The following is a 19,573-nucleotide window of genomic DNA, read 5'->3' on the forward strand; positions in this document are numbered from 1 at the left end:
TATAACTACCTACTGGCGACCGCCAGTAGGTAATATATATATATATATATATATATATATATATATATATATATATATATATATATATATATATATATATATATATATATATATATATACAAAATGTGTTGCCACTTGCTTGGAGGTGCACTCAAAGAACAAAGCAGGACCCCTTTCCATTTCAAAAAGGTCCTTTATTTAGTTGCAAAACTGGCTTTCGTTTCAGAGTATTCAAAAAGGTCCTACGCGTTTCAAGGCTCATGCCTCTTGATCACGGACCGGCTGGTTACTGGCAGAGATTACGTCCTCTTTACAAGCCCCACATTTAAATAATTACCTGCCCCCAGGTGGGCTGGCTCTGGTGCTCAGTTCAAAGGGTATCATGGGATTTGTATTTTGTTCAACGTTACCGCCATGTAGCCTTGCTTGTAATTAGTATTTGCCCTCCAGTGGGTGTTTCAGAAAGGAATCCGGTTTGAATTTAAAGCAGAACTTTGTCTTTCTGCATTTAGCGAAATTCCAGTATCTCGCTGCAGTCCATTAAGTTTCATGGCGGTGCTGCTCCACGACCGAGGCTGGCCGTATTACATATCCAAAATGTGTTGCCACTTGCTTGGAGGTGCACTCAAAGAACAAAGCAGGACCCCTTTCCATTTCAAAAAGGTCCTTTATTTAGTTGCAAAACCGGCTTTCGTTTCAGAGTATTCAAAAAGGTCCTACGCGTTTCAAGGCTCATGCCTCTTGATCATGGACCGGCTGGTTACTGGCAGAGATTACGTCCTCTTTACAAGCCCAAATTCAAACCGGATTCCTTTCTGAAACACCCACTGGAGGGCAAATATTAATTACAAGCAAGGCTACATGGCGGTAACGTTGAACAAAATACAAATCCCATGATACCCTTTGAACTGAGCACCAGAGCCAGCCCACCTGGGGGCAGGTAATTATTTAAATGTGGGGCTTGTAAAGAGGACGTAATCTCTGCCAGCAACCAGCCGGTCCGTGATCAAGAGGCATGAGCCTTGAAACGCGTAGGACCTTTTTGAATACTCTGAAACGAAAGCCGGTTTTGCAACTAAATAAAGGACCTTTTTGAAATGGAAAGGGGTCCTACTTTGTTCTTTGAGTGCACCTCCAAGCAAGTGGCAACACATTTTGGATATATATATATATATATATATATATATATATATATATATATATATATATATATATATATATATATATTATCTACTGGCGGTCGCCAGTAGATAGTTATAGTTAGGACCGTGTTTCCATAGGAAATCCGCAACATTCTATTTGGAATAACTTTGGCGCCGGTTGACGAATCCTCGCGAATTTTTCAAAACTAATGGGGCGCTACGCTCCGCTCCTACCCTGAAAGTCTCGGGGGGATTCGTCAAGCGGGGGCTGAGAAAAAAGGGGGGTCCCAAAACGCGTTTTCCCCATGCATTTTCCCATAGGACCTTTAGTCCGAGCTACAGCCCGAACGGCTGAACAGAATTACTTGAAATTGGGCAGAGAGGTAGTCCTCAGGTCAGGGATGTGCCTTTTGCAGGTCTGGTGTAAATCTGTTCAGTAGGTCCTGAGAAAATAGCATTTAAATCAATATATATATCTGTAAGCGCGCTCCGTGCGCTTACGGTAAGCTTACCGTACGCGTACGGTGCCGTGCGCGAGCTCAATTCTGATTGGTGGTTACATGACTGTAAACATTCGAATCGGTCGAAATCAGAAAGTATCGGCCGCCATTTTCTGTCTCTCGCACTGAAAAACAAAGGTTGATAACATGAAAAGGGGGCAACGAAGAGAGTTGCAGACCCCCTAGCGTTCGTCAGGGGGTTCACGAAGGACCAAAAAGTATGAAAAATAAATGTAATAATTTTTTTAAAAAAATCGCGGAGTGCGCGTACGGTAAGCTTACCGTACGCGTACGGTAAAAAAAAATTAAAAAAAATAAAAAATTAACAATCACATTTAATATATAAATCTAAGGACCCCCAAGGGAGAAAAAAACAATTGATATTTTGTAGGAAATGGCGAGGCGTGCACGGTACGAAATGCGCAACGTGGGCGCTCGGTGCGCGAAGCGCACCGTGTGCCCACATCGCGCGCACGGTGCGCAAAGCGCACCGAGCGCGCAAAAATTAAAAATAAATACATAACTTAGCATTTAAAAAAACGTACAAATTCACTGAAAAAAACATAGGTTTCACACACGTTATAGTTAGGAATTAGCATTTAAAAAACCTTGCAAATTCACTTAAAAGACCATAGGTTTCACACAAGTTATAGTTAGCTGTACATTTCACTCGTAAAAAACCAATGAAATTCCACGTTATAGTTAGATCAGGTAACTATAACTTGCGCGACCGCCACTCTATCAAAAGGATGATGTCATCAGTGATCTCATGAGTGATGCCACTGACCATGTCATGAGTGATGTAATATGTGACGTCATGAGCAGTGGATTGCGGGCGCGCAAGTTATAGTTACCTGATCTAACTATAACGTGGAATTTCATTGGTTTTTTACGAGTGAAATGTACAGCTAACTATAACTTGTGTGAAACCTATGGTTTTTTAAGTGAATATATATATACATACATATATATATATATATCCAGTTCCGACTTGCACCAACACTTGAGAGGCACTCTGCGCGGACACGGGCCTCAAGCGGCAGCCCTTCTGTCCGTCAGGAACCCCGGACTGATGATGTCTTTAGCAGCCCAACCACCATTGCCTGACGCGTTTCAAAATCTTCCTCAGAGGCTTTCAGTGTAAAGGAACATGCACAGTCCGGAACTACAGGTAAGGAACTTCCTTTATTGCGCGCCCCCTATAGGCTGCTCGATCGAGTCTGCACATTGCCTATTGGTACCTGTAGTCCCAGAGAGATGTAGATATCCCCTCGAAAGTGCGTTCAATGTCCTGCCGGGGCTTTAAATTTCCAAAAGTCATTATAGGATCAAGTAATCCGACACTTGTGGTAGCTTCGCTGACACATCAAAGCTCAGGCTAAGCACCTTTCAACACATACGTTACAGCCAGCCAGTAATCCCTTTTAAAAGAAGTACACAGGGTACATAAGCATAAACAAACAGATTTGCATAGCTCGGATTTCTCATCCACTCTTGTATTTACGAGGTGTTCAGGATGCAAAGATTTGTCGGAATCTCGAGGTGACTCCCTGTTTGCACCCTCCATTTTGGCAATACGCGTACATACCTTTAGCGGAGGAGTTCTCAAAAATAATACCCTAGAGCATTAAGGTGCATGGCTTCTGTTCTTTTTCTTTATTATCTAGTTAATACTTCTTTGTTTGGAGCAGGAACTGCGGCAGCTTTACTATGTCTCGTGTGACATGTTGGGCCAATTACTACCGGCCCCATGGCCTGGCTTAGGGCTTGGACTCCCTTTGTCTATACCGTGCTGCCATACGCCCTTACTATTCAGTGCCATGTTCCTGCGCTATGTGAACCTACTTTGTTATTTGGGCTGCTAACTATGAGCTGCGACTATTTTATTCTGCCAGGTATGCCGCTTTTTAACCCTGCTAGGTATACTGCGCTTTGGCCACTCACTATCTGCCCTCTGATTTGATTTGATTTATACTGAAACATTTTTCGCAGGTTTCCCTTTGCTTGTACAGTTGTGTGGACGTTTCAGGGAATACAAGCATTAAAAATGCAAAAGGTCTCGCCTTTTTGTAATTCAATGAAGCTCTCAGAGTACAAACCAAGTGAAGTAAATACTTTATTGGAGCGCAGAGACAGCGTTGACAATCCCACAGAAGTCAGCTCACAACTGGCATTTCCACATACCATAGCAACCTTAGAACTATAAAAGAATCTTACATTTAAAGCAACAGAACATAAAAGAACACTAGTGTTATAATCTAACAATATAAGATTACAACACATCCTCCTTCCTTTATCTTGTTTACAAATAATACCAGTAAAGTATAATGCTAAACCATTGTATAACACATAAAACAAACCTAGTAATGGTAATAAAATAAAAGCATAACTAAAAGCGATTGATAAACAGAGTAACATAAGAAAAGAATTTTGGAAGTTCTCTCAGACTTGATCTTGTAAATTCTAAGGAGAAACCTTAATTCTCAAGATCAAGGTAACTCCTAGAAATCCCCACAAACATAATCTTGTAGGTATCTAGGAGGACATCTCGGTCTTTGAGGTCTTGTTCTATTAGTGATATTGTCGCCACACCCACTCGGGGATATATCAGAACATCCACCGCTCGCCTCATCATCACTCATGAGAAAATGAGGATTGAAGTTCCCTTCTACTTCGCTCCTATCATTCTCCTCACATGATTTACTTTTTTTGTAAAGTGCCACTCTTCTAAGTTTCCAGTTTTCTCCAGTATACAGTGTTACATGTCTATTGTGAACCATCTTCACTTTATATGGACCACGAAATTTGGTAAACCCAGCACCCACACGACCAGGTTTAACTTTGACCCAATCATTAGGTTTTATGTTTACACGACGTGTAAGAACTTCACTGTCTCCTCCCATGTCACAATTAAGATTTGCCAAACCTATCCTGCTCTTCAACCATGCTGGAACTAATTTAGTGCCTACAGGGCGTCCTCTCATGACCATGAATGGTATTTTCCCTGAAACAGTATTTTCTGTTGTGCGGTAAGCCCATACCAATTCGTCTACCATCTTTTGTATGTCACCTCTGCTTGCTATAGCCATTTGGATCACCCCTTTTATCATACGGTTTGCCCTCTCAACAATGCCATTTCCCTGTGGGTTATATAAAAATGTTTTTGTGTGCAGAATGCCACATGACCTCAAAAATGTGGTCATTTCAGTAGAAATTAACTGTGTGCCATTATCTGTGATCAATTTAACAGGATAGCCTTCTTCCCTAAAAATCTCTGATAAAACCAAAATAGTGCTTCTGGTAGTAATTTCGCTGACAAATTTCACAATCAACCATTTTGACGTGACATCAACCATAACTACAGCAAACTTTAAATTATAATTGATATTAAAGAAAGGGCCAATGAAATCTAAACAAACAGTGTGTAAAGGTAGATCAGGTTCAGCTATTTAACCAATATCTAATTGGTTACCTACTTTCAATCTCTTTTCGCCTTCCAAACACTCCACACATTGCTCTACCCATTCACACACTTGTTGAGCCATCATGGGTCACCAAAAATGTTCCCTTAGTACTTTTTTAGTAAGGGATTGACCCATATGACCTTCATGGGCAAGTTTGAATAAAGCGAACCTAAGATCTTGTGGAGGTACTACTTTATCTTCTTTCATAATGATGTTACCTTCATTATCCGAAATAGATAAGTCTTCAACGACTTTAACAAAAGGTCTGACACTGATGGGAAGAGTGCTTTCTCTCCTACCCCCTTTAACAATTAGATCTCTCACCATCTTTAAAGTATCATCATTGGCCATACATGTACACCATTGATCCTTATCAATCACTCCATTGCAAAATTCCACTAGTTCATCAATCAAGGCAACTGCACCTTCACCTTGAAAAGATTCGAGATTAGATTTGTCTACCTCATACCATGGTAAGGGCAACCTCGATAGTCCATCAGCTTGACAATTCTTCCATCCTGCAATATATTCTATCCGATATATATATTCCTGTAGCCGAGCAGTTAATCTGGCTAGCCTCGCTGACCCCTTATTGGCACCTCCAGGGGATAAAATCTTAATAAGAGGTTTGTGGTCTGTTTCTAATGTAAAATGGAAACCCCACAAATACGTTCGAAAATATTCTGCCCCCATGCTGCAGCCAACGCTTCTTTCTCTATCACCGAATAATTCCTTTCTGAACTAGTAAGGGATCTAGAGGCAAATGCAACTGTTTTTTTTTCAGAAGTATGGGCCTGTGGTAGAACAGCTCCAATCCCTACAGCGCTAGCATCCATGGTTAAAATTGACCTCAACTTTGTGTCAAAAGGAGTCAAAATCTTAGCCTCACAAATTTCATTTTTAATTCTCTCAAACGTATGTTGTTGCGTGTCAGACCAAACAAATTTCTGCCCTTTCCTAAGAAGTACCTTGATTGACTCTGTTTTCTCTGCAAAGTTTTGAACAAACTTTGCGTAATATTCTATAAGACCCAGAAAGGATCTAAGCTGGTCTTTATCACACGGAGCAGGAGCTTTCCTTATGGCTTCCAGCAAATCTCTTTTTGGTTTAACACCATTGGCCGATAAAGTGTAACCCAAGTATTCCACTTCTTCCACTGCAAATTTGCATTTTTCTTTCTTAAGGGTTACCCTGCCTTATCCATTTTACTCAAAACTTTTTCAACACCAAATTATGATGTTCTTTGGTATCACCAAACACTAATACATCATCTTGAAAATAAACTACATTTTCTGTGCCTTTCAAAACTGAGCCCATCATTCTCTGAAACACACCAGCAGCTGATGCTAGACCAAACGGCATCCTAGTGAATTGAAATATGCCCTCTGAAGTGATAAACGCCGTTAAGGGTTTAGAATCCTCATGCAACTTAATCTGATGGTATGCGCTGCGTAAGTCTAATTTTGAAAAATAGTTCCCTCCTTTTAGTGATAGGATCAATTCATTTATATTAGGTAGAGGCAAACTATCAACAACTATATTTTGGTAAAGAGTGCGCAAGTCCACACAGAACCTGTAACTGCCATCCGATTTGCTCGTGATAACGACTGGTGAAATCCAACTGGATGTCTCTATTTGTTCTATGATACCCTGTTCGATCATCTCTTCAAGCATTCTTTTTACTTCTTGTCTAGCAATAATGGGAACTTTTCTTACTTTATGTTGAATAGGAACAGCATGAGGCTTGAGTAATATTTTGTGAACATATCCCTTTAGTTCACCAATTTCATCTGAGAATATACCATTCATGCTTTCAACAATTGCCTCTGTGGTAACCTCATCCACAACCATCACTTGCTGGTTTGCTCTGGGATTTATAATAATATGTAGATCATATTGGTGTGTCCATCCTAAAATTGGTGGACCACTGCGAGCAACATAAACTTTACCCTTCACGCTCCTTCCCTGAAAGGATATGTCAGAGATCATGTACCCAATGATGTCTATCTTTTCTCCTTGATACCCTCCTGGATTGAAATCCTTTGGGAATAATTTTACATCTGTCCAATTTTTCCCAAATATAAATTGTGGAATAATAGTCCAAAATGAACCCGAATCTACCATTAGTTCTGTGTCTTTCCCACCTATTTGAAATATAGCTTTGGGTCTCATCCTCCTCCCAGGTGCCATTGTTAACCCGTCCTCCTCTACGCACAATATTTTATTTACTCCTTTTTCTTCACAGGTTGGCACAACATTATCTAAAACATTTTGTACAACCGCCACTTTAGATCTATTAATAGATTTACACATTTTGTAAAAGTGCCCTTTACGCCCGCACTTTTTACATTCTTTACCTAGGGCATAACACCTTTTATATTCAGCTGTATGATATGTACTCCCACATTTAGTACACATTCTTTCCTGCATCTTATTGTGTTCTGTATTACCTTCAACATTGTTACCTGTTTTCCTAAAAGGTAATACCTTCTCCCCTATCTCATTACTCTTGTTGTTACCTATTGCTGCAACTTCTTCCTGGATTATGCTAGTTGTACCTGTGGCACTCTCTTTTTTTTCCATCTCTTTCATACACGTTTCTGTTGTTCAACTACTTTAGCTATATCAATCGCATTACTTAACGTGGGATTTTTTGCAGCCCAGAGTCTTTCTTGCATTTTCTTATTGCGGCATTGCACTATGAGTTGATCTCTTATCATCTCTTCCCTCATCGCTCCAAAGTGGCATTTAAGGGACTATTCACGTAGTCGTATAACAAACTGGTCTATAGTTTCAACACATTTTTGAGGTTGTGTATAGAATTTGTGTCTGCACATCACTATGTTTATCTCTTTATCGTATTGTTTCCTTAACCTTTCCTTCGCTTCCGTATAAACATTTGCTATTACTCTTCCTTCATTATCCGTACCTACGGGTAAGAATCTGAATGCATGTTGACCTTCTTTCCCTAAAGTACTTAAGAATAATGCTTTCTTTCTTTCGGCATTGAAATCTTTACCATCTAATGCTATGATATAGTTCTCAAAAATCTCTATCCATTCATCCCATTCAATAGGAGGGTCACCAGGTTGCTGTAGAAATAAAGGTGGTGGTATGACATTATTGCCTTCCATGGTCTTCACACTAACGTATTTACCTACGTGAAATTGGCGGTATATACTACTAAATGCTGTATATGAAGCAACTTATACTGTCCTATAATCCTTTAACAATGGTGATATGTGTTACCCAATATCGGATATGATGCAACTTGTACACAAATACAACCTTAACCTGTAATAATGGTGATATGTGTTACCCAATATCAGATATGATACAACTTGTACACAAATACAACCTTAACTGTTGCTACTACTCGATACCCCAAACTATTCAATATCTAGAGAATCAACTTAGAGCAATGTTTATGTCTCCATATTCCGAAATGGTTATAGTAGTTATGCTTGGCCTTGGAATTGTCAATATTTCTTGTACTAGTCGTTGTTTTTATATATTTTTTTCCTTGTGGGAAAATCTGTCTACACGACATTACCTATATCTTGAAGTCTTTACCTATATTTTGAAGATAAACCTCACGAATCGTAATCCATGTCCCTAACGCTGACACCGGAGTGTTCACGACCGATGTTTGCCAGTTTCTATGACAACCACTGCCGACCCACAATATGGCCGCCGATGATGCATACACATAGGGACGTGCGTGCTCACGTTGCTCATGTAATGGTGCTCGTCACGCTGGTCACACTCACTGCGGTCGTCTCGTTGGTTCGGACTGCGTCACGATGCTCTCACTTCAGTCATCGCCGCCGAACAGGATCACGTCACTCAAGCTTCGTCACACTTTGATTATGCGGTATTCTCGACTAGTAGAAACGGTAGGATATGCGTTCTTTGTTTATGTTCCAAATAATTGCTCGTGCATACGTACTGGTCAGCTCCGCCGCAATTCAATTCTCTTAAAGTTTTTTTTTAAAGATTAACTTTTGTTAAATACCTTGCCAAGATGAAGTCTTCCTTTGTTAAATACCTTGCCAAGATGAAGTTTTCCTTGTTTTTTCAAACTACTCCACATGTGGTCGAGTGCCGCACTTCCCGATGAACACAATGGTCGTGTGGAGAGAATTAACAGTCTCAGTTTCTCAGTTTCGTGCGTTGGGAATAATACAAATTTTCCTCTTTCCTTTCAATGTTTTCTTACTGCTGCTTCTTACTTTCCGTTTTTTGCACGCACGTTGGGTTCTTTTATGTCAACAGAACAAATGTTCACTCTGCGCTCCTCCTCCTTTTTTAGAGTCTTCTTTTCTTCAATAAGCTTAAAATCGTTGCCATTTGTTGTAATTCAATGAAGCTCTCAGAGTACAAACCAAGTGAAGTAAATACTTTATTGGAGCGCAGAGACAGCGTTGACAATCCCACAGAAGTCAGCTCACAACTGGCATTTCCACATACCATAGCAACCGTAGAACTATAAAAGAATCTTACATTTAAAGTAACAGAACATAAAAGAACCCTAGCGTTATATTCTAACAATATAAGATTACAACAGAATACAAGCATTAAAAATGCAAAAGGTCTCGCCTTTCATTAAGTTAAAGCCATTTGCGTTGCTATACAATACCACTAGCAAAGCAAATGGCTTTAACTTAATCAAAGGCGAGACCTATTGCATTTACAATGCTTGTTCTTTACTACTAGCCACATAGATGGTTATAGGAAAGTCTCTCACGTCCCTTTTTTACCATCCAAGCTTGCCTTCAACTCCAGGAAAATTGCACAAATGGACGGATGGATGAATGGGTAGGCTAATGTGCATGTCTTGCAGACTGGTGAGTAAATGATGGACAAATAGATTGAATAATAGATTAATCGATAGATGAAGGGTGGTTGGGTGGGTGGGTTGAATGAGGGTGGTTGGATGGATGGACTTTATGGGGTTGGATGGAAGGGGTTGTGGATGGGTGGATTGGTTGATGCATGCATGCAGGTATGTATATATGGATGGACGACTGGTGATGTGGATGGATGGGTGGGTGAATGGATGAATGTGTTTGAGCAGGATGGATTGATGGGTACATTGATGAATGGGCAAATGTGCTGGTGAGCTGATGGGGGAATGAATGGATGTGTGGGTTATGGATGGGTGGATGGATGCAGTTGTGGGGCGAAGAGACGGATGTAGGAAGGATGGGGTGGATGGATAGATGGACAGATGGTGTTGTGGATGGATGGATAACCTGGTGAATGGAAACATGGCATATGGATTGATGAGTGAATTAATGGCCAAACAAATAGTTTTGGTGGCAAGATGGATGGAGAGGATGAAGGAAGAGGTGGATTCATGGATGGATCCTTAATGGAAGGGTGGATAGATTCTTGATGGAACGTTGAATAGATGGATATGTATATAGTACGATGGGTGCACAGTGTCAACTGAGGTGGACAGTGATGTGAAAACTTGTAGCATATATCTACCTATAATCGTCATTAAACTGATTGGATGTCAAAACAATAATATTCGCATATTGCACTATGCGACGTTAAGAGCCACTGGCTATTGAGAAGCAAGACTTCTTTCTCTACCAAATCACTGTATAGATTGCATGGCAAGCGAGGTCTGCAACTGACGCTTTCTGGCCACAGAAACGCAATGTTTTTTAACTGGCTAAACACAACCTTACTATATACTTGTGCTGACATGCATAGAAGGAGAGGGGACCAGAATTCATATTTGCCCATGATGCTACTAACAGGTGGTGCATTATGCTGGTGCACAGTGGTATGAATAGGAGACACATTTGTGACTTTTGGTGGTTAATGCCCATCTGAGTCTCCACGTAGAGGCCAAAGAAATGGTGTGTATAGTTAAGTAGCATCTGTCTCTTACTGTAACCTGTTATGCGCCTCACTGTACTCTGGTTGAGATATTTGTCAAGCAGACGCGTCATTTGTGTGTTGATAAACATTGCCTCCTTTAATTCGAGCTGTGAATGTAAAGCCTGGGGCCAGATTTGCATAGGGCCACTTCAAGCTGTAACATCCATTCCATGCCATGGTGGCAGATGAACAATGAACAGGCCCCGCTGCCACAGGTAAGGTCTGAGGCGGCTGGTACAGAGTCCAGAAAGGACATTTCTCTGGACCACACTCGGCCACATGAGAACTCAGGAGGAAAAAGATGGAGGTAAAAGGGCCTCCTACTCCCACCTCATTCATTTCACCCCACTATGGAATGTAGAGATTAACCAGAAACATGAGTCACCATAGAGCGAGTTCACATGCATTTCCATTACAACTGCATACATCATTTTAAGAATGATTCGATGGCTCGAGCGTGTCCCTTGTATGCATTAGTGGCAGGCAGAGCCGCTGAAATTGTACGGTTTTTGCGGCCGCAGCGTTTTCTTCATAATCATGGATTTGCCTCATTTGTAATCCATGCTGTAATCCAGCATCACATGCATAATCTGCCGATTAAAAAAAAAATAGCTTCTAGCTCGAACAGATCAAAAGTTACAAAAAATGCAACAATGGAGACAGGAAGAGTGTTAAGTGCAGTGCTTAATTTGAGCCGGTGGTTTCTAGTGGGTGGCACTGGCACTTATTTTGCCACATCAGACATTCCCCTAGGGCCTAGGCCAATAGAGGGAAAAGCAAACAAAATGAAAAGACGGACGAAAAGAAACACAGAAAATCCGTCACCAGGGGAGAAAGCAGACACCTTTAAGAGTGAGATAACATGGCAGGGAGTGACTGGCAGTGAATTAAGGAAGCCTGAGGCGGATTCGGGACTGGAGCCCTTGCTATTTGGGCTCTGACATTTTATAGCGCCAGCCACGGGTGTCAGAGCAGCGCTTTGAGCACCGGCACCTATTGTTTTACAAATACAGCACTAGTTAAGTGCCCCAAGTTTAGTGATTTGGGACGAGTCCGATACCACACCTGGATTTGGAAGTTGCAGCTCAACAACATATCTATAAAAAAAAGTATAATTTTTAATCGTAGAGATATCTAAGAAGCTCTATAAAAAGGGTTCCCTGACAAAATAGGTGCATTATTCTATAACTGGGATCCCTGATCTAAAAAAACAATTGCCCTGCCTCTGTCCAATACCTACAGAGAAATGGAATCCCAGGCATACATTACATAGTAGAACAGGCCACCTGGGAAGGAATATAGGACTGGAAGTTCCTTTCCAGGCGATATTTGAGGTGTTTAAAGTGGAAGTGCTTGTGTACATTATTGTATAGCTACTAGACACTGTTTTATGAATTCTGTGAACTCTCATAACATGAGAACTATAAAGACTCGTTAATAGCACGTCTTTAGGCGCTGCGTTCATAGCTCACTATCGAAGCACCTCGAGGGGCCTTCTTATCCAGACATGTACAAGCCATTTATTGCACACACGGGCCCTAGCCGTACAATTAACTCCATCTATCTCATTTTACGATTACTCGGCTGTCACCCATAAACCATCCCCAGGCCACCACAGACATCTTTTGTAGATAAGTGACCCCCAAGATTGCTTCAGTGTCTTTATCCCTGCCCGTATAGTGCTCTACTTGAACAGGAGCTTCGGTGAGCTATAGCACTCTCCCTCCACCTATAAACCAGTGACTGAAGCCAGGCACACAGACAATCGGGCAAGGGGCAGTCTAGCACAGCACAGAGGAATCTCTGCATGCATCTCTTTCCCATGTAAGGGGGCCCTGCGGTCTGTGCTCGGGAGCACATGGTTGCGGTTGCACTTGTAGCACATATCCCTCTGCCCATACAGCTCTCTCCAAGAACTGAGCTATAACACGCTCGTAAAGAGACGGTCTAGCACAGCACAGAGGGATCTATGCATACATCTTTTTATCACGGCCCCCTGCAGGGGGTCCTGGGGGCTGTTCCCAGAAGGAGAGGCTTGTACCCTCTGGGCATGATTATGAGTTTGGCCTTGGGGGAGCGGACCGCCGCACACGCAGCCCGCTCCTGCACTCCCATACCCGTGGTCGCACCGCCCACCAGATTGCGAGTTTCCTTGAGTCTGGCAGGCTGTTTTTGGCAGTCCTGACCGGTGCCTCTGAAAATGGACACCGCAATGGGAACGTCATAAACAGTTCCTGCACGACTGGGACTGTAAAGTCTATGCCATGCAGGAACTGGGGTGCATGCACACTGGGGGGGGGGCATATGTTGTGCACCCCTGCATGCATTCTCATGCACATGGGCAACAGGGGACCTGTAGGGCCCCCTTTGTTTCAGGACCACCAGCCTTTTCATGGAGGAAAGACCTCCACGACACAGTTGGCGGTCCTGAAACTTGTAATATGCATGGAGATGCGGCACCACCAGCATATTCCTGAGGCCCTGACAGCCGTGCCAATGCCAGGGAATGGCGGTTTCTTGGTGGTTGCAGCAGTGCAATGGCAGTCTGATCCCCAAAGTTGTGATATGGCGGTTGAACCACTGGAGTGGCGGTGGCTGGACCGCCACTGCCGCACTTCTGTGAGTCTGGTAGTCCTCGGACCTCCAGGCTCGTAATTAGGTCCTCTGAAGTGATGCATGTACACCATTCTCCCCCACTCTTGGCCTTGGTACCCGAACAATGCAGAGATTAAACCTAAAATACGATTTTACAGACTGATTCCCAAGCCTTGGGGTATGGTCTGCTGCCACAGTGCTTATAAACTTCCCCTGGAGTGTATTGGCTTCGGCTTCACAAGGGTAACTTTATGGCAGCTTTCTCATTCATTTTACAGATATCCGGCCCTAAATAAACCAGCACTTCTCCTTTTAAAAAATGCTCCCGTATATCACTGCCCCTTAAGTCCGGATACGCGAAAGGGGCTCAGGGTCGAAACACGTTCATGGAACACCTTTCACCCGGGTGACAAGTAGACGTAGAGCAAGGCCCACAGTGTTTTCTCTCACACAGCAGTAGCATGCTTCTGGTTTTCCACCATGTCACATTCACACCATCCAGGAGTGACTCGCCACAGAGTCAGAAGAACACTTGTGACTCTGAACTGTCTCCGGGTGAGAATGGAAGTTGTTACCAGCTCAGCTCTCCAGTCCCAACCCTGCGTCTCCTGAGCCACTATAGATGCTGCTCCTTTGCTGTTTATGTTAGTACACAGCATGAGAGAAGCACAAGGACTGGCTCAGTCAGGCGAACCCTGTGCTCCTTAGGAGACTTGGGGGCTGTGGTTGTAATCTCCCTTGATCCTAACATTGCGTAGGTAGGAGAGGGTTCAAGTGCGCATGTCATTCTGTTCACAGCAAGGCACCCGTCCAACCTGACATGTGCACTTCGCCTTATGGCCCAGCTGAACCTGTGTCAATCGTTCAATTACACTCCTTCCCCTATATCACCCCTGCTTTCACTCATGCAAAGAGGCAAACTCTACCCAGGCTATGCCAAAATAAAAGCAATCCACTGCAGCTAGGGAGAAATGGAATCAAAACATTTAATATAGGGCCCGGGGGCCAACAAAACAAACCAGAGGGCAACACCCTCCACGCTCCAAGAAAGAAACTGCTGCTGTGCACATTCTCAGATTTACCATGAGTGGTAAACCTGGGAATGCGTCAAAATGCTATGCCTTCCCAGGGGAGGTGTAACAAGGAGAAATATCTTTATTTCTCCTCATTTTTGCCTCTTTCTATGTGTGTAGCATTCTGCAGCACACGTAAAAAAGGTAACAGCTTCAAAGGGTTGTTTTGTGCCTTCCTACACAAAAACAATCCTGCCTGCAACGCAGACACCCTTACACCATAGTGCAAGGGTGCCTGCATTGGAACTAGGCAGTCAAAAGTGCACCAGCGCAAGGATTGCAGGAATGTGCCATATCTTGATGTGCAGTGCATCAAGGTCTCTTACTCCATTGTGTTGCGTGAAAAAATAATAAATATGGCCCCTAGCGTATACTACAACATGTTTGAACGGATGTTGTCGAAAAATGAATTATTCAGAAGTGCAAACAGTAGCACTATGTCATGTGAGCAGCTGTTCTTACATAGGACGCCTGCTTTGGTGTGACTCCAGTTGGTTCCGTTGTCCTTCTATGATCCTCAAACCAACGCTGACTGGGTCGAAGCGCCGCCGACAACACTCGCAATTTTTATAACAATTTCAAATCTCCATAAATCAGATGATTTCCCTCTGCAGCTGATTTCACTTTCATTAAATGCCGTCACCTTTTATGGTATACATGTTTATACTTTGTAAATATGTACTGTTTGATCACCATATGCACTGAAAATCTTTCCACTATATTTGTAGAGGGCCAAGGGAAAGTGATCCGCACGAGAGCACAGTTTTATGCCAAGAAGCCTTCGGGCTAGGCGTTCACTTTATTCTTCTGAGCTGTAGAATTGCCCATGAGCACCAAAGAGTGTGAGTTACTGTCATGAATCTGGATGTACAGTAACATAGGCATATATTTTAACTGGAGAGGAGTGTCCCCTGTGTGTGTGCAACAACAGTGACAGGCTGGAAGAAGAGAAGTGGGAATTGGCCAAGAGGCCCAGAGTACTGGTCCAGAGGCCCAGGCCAAGAGGCCCAGAGTTCTGGTCAATATCGAGACCCGCACAGCTGCATTTGCCATTTATGCAAGGGTAATAGGCAGGGAGTCACCTGAAAGAGTTTGCCATTTTCAAATGCATGAAGACATTAGACGGACGTACACATATTTTGGAGGGCTTGCACGGCTGTATATGGCGAGCAATTTCAGTAATGGGGTGGGGGATAATCCAATCATAAGTGGAAGTTGCTCATGAGCCCTGGGCTGTGGTGGATAGCACTAACCATGCTACTGCCTGCTACAAACACAGCTAGCTGGCCATACCACCCTTTTTGTGCTTTTGGACCTCACCGCAGCCTTTGATCCTCTATCTCCTCACAGGCTGGTGGCTCGCCTTGAGAGATAGGTGTTGGGGGCACTGCTCTGGGTCTCCTTGCATCCTTTCTTAGTGAGCGATAGCAGATGGTGGAGCTGGGCCAGTTCTTTTCAACCCCTAAATCTTTGCAGTGTGGTGTCCCTCAGGGCTCTTCTTTGAGCCCTACACTTTTCAATATCTATGTGGCCCCGCTTGCAAAAGTGGTGAGATCTTTCGCGCTGGAGGTGTTGTCCTATGCGGACGACACCCAAATAATGGTTTCTATATCACATAGTGTAAAAGATTCTGCCCTCAATTTTAGGAGCTGTGTGGAGGCAGTTTCCTTTTGGATGTTGGAATTTTTTTTGAAACTGAATGGACAGAAGACCGAGGTCCTGATTTTTGGGAGTAATCGGGAAATCTGGTCCAGTGACTGGTGGCCGGATACGCTTGGTGTCTGTCCCTGTCCAGTATCTCATGGGAAGAACTTAGGGGTGATTGTGGACAAAGCCCTCTCTCTTGACCTTCAGGTCAATAGGACTGTTTCCACCTGTTTCGGGAACATCAGGATCCTCAGAAAAATCTCTCACTACCTCTCTTTCGAAGCACGCAAGCAGGCCGTCATTGCTTTAGTAATGTTCAGATTGGACTATTGCAATGCCCTGTATTTGGGCATTAATAAAGGCCTTATTCATCGGCTGCAGATGGTGCAGAATGCCGCGGCCAGGCTGGTATTGAACCTTCCTAGACATCATTCAGTCACGGCCTCGATCAAGTTTTTGCACTGGCTCCCGATGGATCGTAGGGATTCTTTTTAAGATCCTATGCTTGACTCATGAAGCCTATTATGACTCTGGCTCAGAGGGCATCAAGTCGATTGTCCATCATTATGCTCCTATCAGATCGCTCCGGTCCTCGGATAAAAACTTACTCACTGTTCCCAGGTTTAAGAAGGCTAAATGGGGTGGCAGAGCCTTCTCTATGGCTGCGCCCAAACTGTTGAATTCCCTCCCAGAAGAACTCTCTAGTCAGGTGTCCCTTGCGCTTTTTCATAAAACCTTACAGACCTGGCTTTTTCTAGATTCTTCAGTCTGAACATGTTCCCTCTCTCATCGCTTTCTGATGCTTTGCATTCAGCGCCTTGACGCCCTTGGGCTAAGTTTACGCTTTACAAATTCAATATTCATTCATTCAATCAGTGCTTTTTCAACCTCCTTTTTAATGATACTGCAGCCATGGCTGGGTGGATTTATACCTGAAATCAGGATCCCATGAACTGAGCCTGTTATGCGAATGCTCCAAAATGTGGGGAACACACATATTGTCTCCAAGGGGAGGCTTCCCAAGTGCAAGGGTGTGGGTGCTGAGGAAGGGCTCTATACTCAGTTAGAATGGGGTCATTCACTTACTACCCTGACAGAATAACCACCAGCAAGTTCAAGAAGATTTGAAAGTATGTTTTAGGATACCACACAAAGGTCCTAGAGAGGGCAGATGGTAGGTGGGCTGAGAACTTGTCTTTGGTGAAAGAAACAAGGTAAATAGGGCAAAGCTATGAAAGGAAATACAGCAAGGGAGGATGATGAGTTCTTTCAATTATCCCCCGTCGAAGGCCAGATGAAAGCGCCACTGTGCTTCGTTCCCATAATGTCCCCAGGGGAATTTTTAATGATAGATAACTTATCATGGCCTAAACAGGTTCAGTAAATTAATTGTTATACGAGATGAATGATTAGTGGTATATAATAGAGCAGGGTTTTCCAATGTCGGTCTTGGAGGGCCGGATCCATGCCAGATTTTTTGCATATCCACATTTAGATAAATATAGTTATTTTAAACATCTGGCATGGATCCAGACCTCCAGGACCAACTTTGGAGAACACTGTAATAGAGTGTCAACAAAGTGACTGAGATTGTGAAGAGATTGTTGCTGCCCAGTGACTTATCTGCGTGAACGTCATTGTATCAGGAGTGATGTGGCTCGATCACACTCTCTTCCACCTACACTCACTCAACACTACTGCGGTGCACGTGAGTGGGGAAAGGAATAGGATGAGAAAGAGAATTAGAGACTACAAATGCTGTCTTCATCTGTGCTGGACTATACGCAGTTGTGACAAGTGGCCCATCGACAGCAGGCTGCAACAAGTAAGCCAATCAGCAACAGCGAAATCAATAGCTGTAGTCATTGGGTGTCTTCACTCAGTGCAACTCTCTACCAGCTAATACTACATACTTTAATATACAATCTATGATACTCTAGTGCAACAGGGAATCATTTTAGTTGTACACATACAGAAGGGAAAGAAAATGGATTAGTTCTCCTAAAATATCTGTAATTGTTGTCACAAAACACATGAATAGTGATTGTCTTCTCACTTCAACTCAGAGGGGCTCATTCAGACACAGGTGGATGTCTAGTCATTCTGCCCAGTCGGATGAGACCATGACCTGACTCCCCCTTAGTATGTCATCAACCCCCCACATTTAGATTTCCTCTGCCTGTATCGGACTCCAACATGGAAATTGAGTGGCAGTGACCCAGCTCTAAATAAAGTGGAAATACTTTATGGGGCAACCCTGTATTCCTCAGAACCTGGGTATACGGATCAGCAATTTAACAATGGTTCTTAAGGAATTGTTGGTCAAAAACTCCTTGCCATTCAGAGAGTCTGATTAAGTTCCCGGTAACAAATGAATCCGAAGCAAAGCGAAGCTCATAGTCCAACTCGTAATCAATCAGTAAGTACTTTATAGCATAACCATATGATAAAAAAACCTGCTCCACAAACAATAAATCGTGATGCAGCAGTGCATGAGAGCTGTGAACAAAGTGACCTAAGGTGAACAAAAACTCAGGATGGGTAACTATCTTTGGCTGCAGCAAGTGCAATAAATGATTGGGAGCCATGGTATCACACCTTTTTTATCCTCAATAAACAATATATATGAGAAGAAGTCCAAAGGTGAGTTTTGATGACATTAAACAATATAATTTCATATCTTACAACGAAGGTAACAAGGTCAAAGGAGCCTCAAAGTTCTTTATACCAACTCTACTACAAATGTTGGTAATAAATCCCCAATAAGACAAGCGCTCAGCAGCAGCAAATGAAGTTCTTGATGTGTACCATTGCAGGTCTTTTCACATACCTGTGTCTTTTTTATATGTTTCCTCCAACATGGTGGGGGCATCCTAAATGTTTCCTAACAGTGACATCCTGGCTAAATAGTCTCACATGGGTCGAAACCTTCACTTTTGGACTGCTTCACATATACATTGTGTACTGAGGATAAATAAGGCGTGATACTGCTCAACATTTGCACATGTCACAGAACAAATACAGATTACTGTATATTTAAAGAATCTGTGGAGTTATTAAGACTGATATGCTTATTCGGTGGGAGAGTAGTCTTTTCAAGGCACTTTTGCTGCTACATGGTCTATCGGCTGCAGAGGTCTTCAGAAATATGGCTCAGTGGCCACTCAATAGTGAGCAGACAGGTAATGTGTTGTAATCTACTGCCTGGTATAATGCATCCTCCCCGTTGATGTTCTCTGCCTTGCTGCTCAGCCCGC

This window comes from Triturus cristatus, chromosome 5_1 (genome assembly GCF_964204655.1).
Source record: "Triturus cristatus chromosome 5_1, aTriCri1.1, whole genome shotgun sequence".
NCBI lineage: Eukaryota > Metazoa > Chordata > Amphibia > Caudata > Salamandridae > Triturus > Triturus cristatus.